Genomic DNA, 8,390 nt, shown 5'->3' with positions numbered 1-8,390 from the left:
GCGCATACTTTGAATAAAATATTTGTTATCATTCTCTTGAAATAAATGTGTTTTTTTCTTGAAAAAATACCGGTTTCATATGTATACACCTGGTAAATATTACAACTATCGATTGTTTCAAAAATATATATTTTTAATTATTAAATCGTTAAAAAATGTTCATCATTAGTTATTTCCAGATTTCGGACAAATTGTACAAATTCTGGTACAGAAGTTTTTTTCTTTCTTATAAAATGTTTTACTACGTTCCTATCAGTATGATACTTATAACAGTGTTGTTTTCTGCTGTATTTACTTCGAAAATGAGTATTTATCATCACGGACCAATATTAATTCCTCAATTTCCTGAGAAAATTCTTCATGGTGAATGAATTTTTTTAATAATAGCGGTAAAATACAACTTATATTTTCAAAAATCGCTAGTTAAAGGACGGCAGTAGAGAACATAACAATCAACTTTTTTCCAAAAATGGGCTTATTGCGTCAAAAATTCTTGACAAATCAAATACACGATATAATTAAAAGATTTTTTCAAATCCTCATTTTTTAACATAGGTAATAGAACAATTTTAATTTTTATCTTCTCTTTAAAAATATGTTTTGAAATTATTATCATTTATAATTATTAGCATAACACTAAATTTTTAGTTTCTCTGAAGAGAATAACTTATTTTTATAAAACATTTGTTATTCTTATTCATCTTCTCCACATATCGGGAGCAAGTTTTTATTTTAGTGAAAAATTTGAAATTGCGATTTTCGATCCCTACCGAAAACCGATTCTCAAAACCTGTAAAATTGTAACCTCAAAATTCTTGGACGACTTACTCGAAATGATTCATTTCTTTAGGTCAAAACTTTGTTACCCTCATTTAAAAACTCAATATCTGGCAGCAAGTTCTGATTATTTATTTAAATTACAGATTAGATTTTTATCGCAATCCTCAGCCGGGACTATTCCAGTTTGTGGTTAGCCTTACTTCAAGATTGTTAAATGGCACATCTATATTCTCGAAACTACATAACGTTTTCTAATCAATCATTTTACATTCTCGTCAGAGAAGGTATTAGATTTGTGTAAAATTTGACCCCCCCCCCCCCTCAGTTTTTGTGAAATTTCCACGTTTTGATACCCCGTAAATCAGAAAAACATGTTTTTACGAATGTGTCTGTATGTCTGTCTGTCTGTGAACACGATACCTTTTGAATGTTGAAAAAAGTAATCTATTATATTGCCCTTTGGTACACTCGTTTAGTGTCCTAAACTAAAGGTCAAGTTCGTTAGCCAGACATTTTGGATGAAAATTTAATAGGTGGGCACATTTTTAATATTTTTGAGACCACTTTTTTAAAAATTCAAAAATTCTCTGTACGGTTATTCATATTATTAAAAAAATTTAACAATTTATCCCAATGACTTTTTTCGAAAAATCAAAAATTACTAGAGTTATAGCATTTTCAAAATTCAAAAAAACAAACTAAAATGAACAATTTAGGCCAAACAACGCATGATACGAAAAAAAGTCTGGAGAAGAAAAACGTTGCTTTTTGAAAGCCCTACAAGATTATGATGACAAGTTTTTCAATTTGGTCAAAAAGTTGAAAATTTCAAATTTGATCGTACAAAAAAATGTTGAAACCACATTCTTTCAAGATGTGAAAATTCTATGCACGGTTGTTCATACTAGTTCAAAACTTAAACAATTTATCCTTTTGACGTTTTTCTATGAACAGAAAATTGTCAGAGTTAGAGCATTTTCAAAATCTAAAAAAACAAACTAAAATGAACATTTTAGGTCAAACAACGCATGATATGAAATAAGTCAGGAGAAGAAAAACTTTGCTTTTTGAAAGCTCTACAAGATTATGATAACTTTTTTTTAGAGACTTCCATGTTCGTGGCGGTAGTGAGAAAGTGTACAGTGACAGGCGGTGAGAAGTTTTTACAAACTTTGTGTGGAAGGTGTGAGTGGAGTGTGAGGGAGGAAGTCTAGGAGGTGAGTGCGACTGTGAGGGGTTCATTGGGAAGATAAAAATTAATTCACATTGTAGTTGGGGGGTGGGATTTGGCTAAATAGGGAAAGTAAGGTTAGGTTTGCAAGGGAGCGGGGTAGTTTTGCATTCAGGATTTTAGGCCTGCATGGCTAGAGGATGTAAGGGGTGAGAAAAGGGTGTCTGAAGGGGATGTGAGGGGTGAAATAGGGCAAAAAAACAGAAATTTTAGGACGGTAAGCGACAGCAGCCTTAAGAGACACCTGTTGGCGGCAGTGCGTGCTTTTGTGTATGGATAGGTTACAGTTACTGACGGTCGAGCGGGAGGTGGGCAGTGAGAGTACTGGCAGTGCTGGTAATGAAGTAGACGGGGAGGAAATATCCAGAAAGACACGACGGCCAGTTGTGCGTGGCCCGGTGTCAAGTGGCGCGTCAGGGAGGGGGAAGAATCGGAGCGAAAAAAGAGATCTGGCAAGGGAGAGAGCGTCCAGTGCAAGTGAGGGGGAGGATCTCCTGGAGAGGAAAAGGGAAAGCAAAGAGAGTGCGGAGAAAAACGCGCTAGAGAGTCCCTTTAAAAAAAACGTACGAACATGTAGGTCACCTCACCCCTTCCCTAAAATGGAGGGGCAGACGGAGAAGGAGACTATCGGCGTACTGATAGGCGATATTAGAGGGTTGAGGGAGAACGTAAGGGAAGCTACGGAATAGATGGAAAGTATGAGGGAGGACCTGAGGGTAAGAGATGAGAGATGGGAAAAGGAAGTAAAAGAGCTGAGGGGGAAATTAGAAGGATTGCAGAGGAAGTTGGTGTCAGCACGGAAGTAAAAAGAGGATAAAATAAAGGAGATGGAAGAAGATATTAGGGTGTGGAAGGTGAGGGCGGAAAAAAGCCTGGAGAATGTGGAGGGCAGGTCGGGAATGGGAGCAGTTGACATGGGGGAGGGAGAGAAGCAAGGTATTTGGGAGAAAGTGGAGATCATGATAGAAGAGAAAGTGGGAGAGCATAGGAATGAAAAGGAGAGAGCGGATACGGAAAGGATAAGGACAATTGAGTTGAGGATGGAGAGAAAAGAGAAGGCAGGAGAAATAATATAGCGATAAAAGGATTGAAGCTAAAGAGCGGAGAAGAAAGGGAGTGGGTGGAGGCGCTGCTACAGAGCATAAGGTGGGTTAAAGGCAAGGTATGGAAAGTTACGATGGCGGGGAGAAAGGAGAATGAAGTGGCGGTGGTGGAATTGCAGAGCTGTTATGAAAAATTGGGGGTAATGCGTAACAAAAATAGGATAAAGTACAATAAGGTTTTTATCGATCAAGATTTGACGAGGAAGGAAAGGGACGTTTAGAGAATGCTAAATGACAGGGCTAGGAAGGAGAGGAGCGTAGGGAGAGCGGCGAAGGTGGGGTATCGGAAAATAAAAATAGATGAGAAAATGTAGAGAGAAAGGAATGGGATAGAGTAGAGCGAAAGTTGCCAAGGGGGTATAGGTGGAGGCTATAGGAGGTGGTCAAAGTAAAAAGGAAAGGAAAGGCTAGTGAGGGAATTATAACAAGGGTTAGGGATGGATTAGAGGAAGAAGTTCATGGAGAGGGAGAGGGGAGGGCGTGCAAATAAGGGTTGTAAAGATAGGAGGGGCGATGTATAAGTTTGTGACTGTGTACAATAAGGATGGAATGGAACGGATTAAAGAAAGGGTAGAAAACTTACTAGGAGAGAGAGATGAGGGTTTGGTGGCAATGGGGGGAGACTTTAATGCCAGAATTGGGCAGGAAGGGGGCCTGTACCGAGAAGGGGAGAGCTTTGAAAGAAAATCGAAGGATAAGATAATAAATAAAGAGGGGGAGATTCTAAGAGCCTGTATAGAGGATAGAAGGTGGGCGGTGGCGAATGGTATGGTAAAAGGGGACGAAGTGGGAGAATACACGTATGTGTGTAAGAGGGGTGTATCGGTGATAGACTATGTGATTATGAATATGCAAGGGTAGGAGGAGATAAAAAAATTCACAGTGGAAGAGAGGGTGGAATCAGACCATCAGCCATTAAGTTTGTGGATACAAGAGGAGGCTGGAGAAAGGCAGGGTGGGGAAGAAGGGTCGTTAGGGGAGAGGGTGTCGTGGACGAGAGAGGCGATAGAGAAGTATCAGGAGCAGTTGGGCGACGTAAGCTTTGAGGGGGAGTCGGTGGACGAGATATGACCGAGAAGCGTGGTGGGATAGGGAATGTAAAATGATGAAGAGAAAGGTGAAAAAGAAGTACAGGATGTCGAAGGAAGGAACCGCGAAAAGGGAGAAGTACGTAGAAATGAGGAAGGAGTTTAGGGCGATGTGTAAGAAGAATGAACAGGAAAAAGAAAAAGAGCTGGAAGAGGAGTTGAGAAGTGTTAAGACAGAAGGGGACGTGTGGAAGATAATTAATAGGTTTAGGAAACGTAGGGTGGGCATAAGTGAGAAAATAGGGAGGGACGAATGGAGGAAATTTCTTAAGGATTCATTTCAGGGGTCAGATACACGAAAGAGAGATGACGGGATTAGAAGAACGAGAGAGTTAGATAGAAAGGAGTTGAACGACGAGGAGATAGAGAAGCAGATAAGGAAATTGAAAAAATCTAAGGCAGCAGGGATGGACGGGTTAGAGAACGAAGCGTGGCTGTTTGGCACACACGAGTTAAAACAGAGGCTGAAAGAGATAGTGGAAAAAGTATGGAGGGGGCAGGGGTAACCAAGAGGGTGGAGGAAGGGGATGATAGTACCACTGTATTAGAAAGGGGATAGGGAGAGGCAGGAAAATTATAGAGGAATTGCGCTCATGAATACTGCGTACAAAATATACGCGATAGTGTTAGCAAATAGGCTGCGCAACGATGTTGAGGAGAAAGGAATATTGCCGGAGACGCAGGCGGGCTTTAGAGAGAGGAGTACTATTGAGAATATTTACGTCTTGCAACACGTGGTGGATAGAGAACTAACCAAAAGGGGTTCCAAAGTGTACGCGTTTTTTGTAAATCTAAAGAGCGCGTTCCCTTCGGTAGATGGAGGGAGGTTATGGGAGGCAATGGAAGAGAGGGGAGTGCAGACGAAAGATAGGGTGAGAGGAGGGGAGGGAATCTCTGAGGGATTCTGGATGGATAGGGGGTTGAGGCAAGGGTGCTCACTTAGCCCAACGCGTTTTGCAATTTTGATCGCGGATATGGAAAGTAAGCTAGCGGCCGGAGTGGTAGGAGGAGTTAGGGTAGGAGGAGTCATGATATGGTCACTAGCATATGCAGATGACATAGTGCTGCTGGCAAAGAGCGAAGAGGCTTTAAAGGAGATGATGGAGAGGTTGAGAAGATACTTGGACAAAAATAAGCTAGAGTTAAATGCGGACAAGTCAAATTTTATGGTGTTCGTGAAAGGAGGTGGGAGAGATAGGGAAGGGGAATGGAAGTAGAAGGGAAAAGCGGTACAGGAGGTGAAAGAGTTTGTGTACTTGGGCTTCCTGTTTCGAAGGAATGGGGGAGTGGATGTTCATATAAAAGAGAAGGTGAGAAGGGAAAGTGTGGTGATGAGGCAGATATGGCGGCTAGGGGAGAGGTTGTTCGCAGATGATTTTATAAGGAGAATGAAATTGATTGATTCGTTAGTGATGAGTGTCTTATTTCACGGAATGGAGGTGTGGGGTCGGAAGGTAGGTGAGAGGGTAAATAGGATACAGGAGAGGTAAGTAAAGTGGACACTGGGGTTGGCAAGGAATACGCCAAACTATAGTGTCAGGAGGGAGACAGGAAGAACGAGTTTTGGGATTATAACAGAGAGTCGAGCGTGTAAATATGAGGAGAAATTTTTGGAAGAGGGGGGAAGTAAATTGGTTAGGGAGTGCTGGTGGGAGAAGGAGAACAGGCGCAGTGGTGCAAAGATCGAGGTGGAAAGGCCAAGGTATTTTAGAACGAATGGATTGCAGATGGATGAAGTTAGCAGGAGGCACAAGGAAGGAAGGAAGGTATATGAGTTGATTCAAAAGAATGGCATGGAGAAAGAGAAGGCAGAAGGAGAGGAGAGGATAAGAGAGTCAAGGTTAAACGGGAACTATGTGTGGATTATGCCAAGGGAGAGAGCGCAATATTTGTGTGAGAAAGGAGAGCAAGGTAGTCAGAGACTTATAGCGAGAATGAGATGCGGTTGCATGAAAGGTTATAATAGGTTCTGGCTGTCTAGAGAGAAGAGAATGTGTGAACTGTGCGGGAAAGCGGATGCAAAAGTTGAGGACTGGTTGGAGGAGTGTGAAGAGGTGGAAAGGAGTGATATAAGCATGGAGGTATTGTTGCATGAAAGGGGGGACAAAAGGGCAGTAATGGGTGAAGGGGGTGTTAGGTAAGATGGAGAAAAAGAGAAGGAAGAGGAATGGAAAAGGAAAGATTGTAAATAGGAGAGGAAGTAGATGTAAGAAAAATGTAAATATTGTGAATAGTAGTCGAGTATTAGGTGTTAGCCGCGGAGACAGAGGCTGGTAATGTGAGGCATAGCGATAAAAGAGCGAAATGCGTGCGAGGAGTGGCGAGGCGCAGCGGGGAAGGTTAGGCTATAGAAACGAGCGGATTAGCTATAAAGTGTGGATGGATGGTACTTTGTAAGAAATAGTTGTAAGAAAATTTTGTAAAACAATTGAAGTGTAAGCAAGTCAATTTTTAAGGCCAGCAGGCCGAAAAATAAACGTTTATCTCTTAACAACTTTTTTAATTTGGTCGAAAAGTTGAAAATTTCAAATTTGATCGTACCAAAAATTTTTGAAACCACATTTTTTCAAGATTTAAAAATTCTATGTACTATTGTTCATAGTAGTCAGAAGCTCAAACAATTTATCCCCATGACTTTTTTCTATAAAAAGAAAATTATCAGAGTTAGAGCATTTTCAAAATCCAAACAAACAAACTAAAATGAACATTTTAAGCCAAACAACGCATGATATGAAAAAAAGTCAAGTGAAGAAAAACGTTGCTTTTTGAAAGCCCTACAGGACTATGATCTCAACTTTTTTAATTTGGTCGAAAAATTGAACATTCTAAATTTGAGCGTACCAAAAATAATGAAAAATTCAAAAGTTCCATTTTTTGGTCAAACTATGCAAGATGCGAAAAAAATGAAAAAGCTCAAATTGCGCGCCCTGGAAAGAACCACAAATTTATAATGAATCACTTTTCGATATAAGCTACGAAAAAAAATGACACAAAAATTGTTCATCCAAAAAAGAGCTATAATTTTTGATAGGACACGTAGTTTTTGCTTTAGTCGTGAAAAATAATATTCAAAAGAAAAATATTAAATTTGTTTGAAAAAACGACACAAGGTATGAACTTAAATTACCAGACAACAGTTGTTCGCCTAAAAAGATCTATAAATTTATTACTAATTATTTTTCCATAGAAAGAGTAGATTTTCTTTTAATCGTAAAACATAAGATAAAAAATGCCAAAATTAACTGTTTGGAAAAAGCACAGAAAAGACGAAAGAGGACATAGGCTCCTATATAGGATCCTATATAGGTTCCTGTATTAGACCCTATGCAGATGCGCAATAGTTTTTATTTAATTGTAAAAAACAACATAAAAAATGAAAAAATTATAAAAACAAGGAAATAAGAATTAGTATGATTCAATTTTTATACATATTATGAATTGTAATGATATACATTTATTGAGCTGATACATATTTCAGAGCAGCTTAGAATACAATTTAAAGCAAAATAAGAAACGAATACAAAAATAATCATGATAAATACAATTTGCTTTTTACTTTGCAATTTTTTAATAAGTAATCCCAGGCAGAGTTATATAAAAAATGTATTATAATTGTTATAAAAGTGTGGTGTATAATGTAGAAAAGTTGACGTGTTGGACACAAAATTACAGTTGTCGGTCCGTTCACCTTTGATTTTAAAAGCTCTGTGCCCGAATGCGGAAGAAATGCAAAGCCCAAGTGCGGCGTGCGATTGCCATCAGTCGCGTGCCGTAGGTACGCTCAAACTCTCGAGCTAAGCATTTTTAACGAAAGAGAATTCATAATTACAAAATTATAGTGGTGGATGTTTTGAGTCCTAATTTTTAAATGTTTGCGCAAGAATGTGCGAAAATATAAAGACAGAGCGCGTAGCGCGAGGTAAATAGATAATCGAGCGCGAAGCGCGAGAACTAACAGTTGCGCGCCATACGCGCGCTCAATCTTGCGAGCGAAGCGGGCAGATTTTTTATGCTTAAATCAGCCACATGCTATGCAAGAAGTTGACTGCTACGAGGGTAGTTCAATAAGTCCTTAGAATGAAGTACAAAAACAATTTTTTTGGGGTAAATTTTTTTTTATTTTTCAACATAATCTCCTTGGAGCTCTATACACTTGGTCAATCGCTTTTCAAGTTTTTTTAATCCTTC

Source organism: Belonocnema kinseyi, chromosome 4, assembly GCF_010883055.1.
Source record: "Belonocnema kinseyi isolate 2016_QV_RU_SX_M_011 chromosome 4, B_treatae_v1, whole genome shotgun sequence".
NCBI lineage: Eukaryota > Metazoa > Arthropoda > Insecta > Hymenoptera > Cynipidae > Belonocnema > Belonocnema kinseyi.
This window is presented reverse-complemented; position numbering follows the sequence as displayed.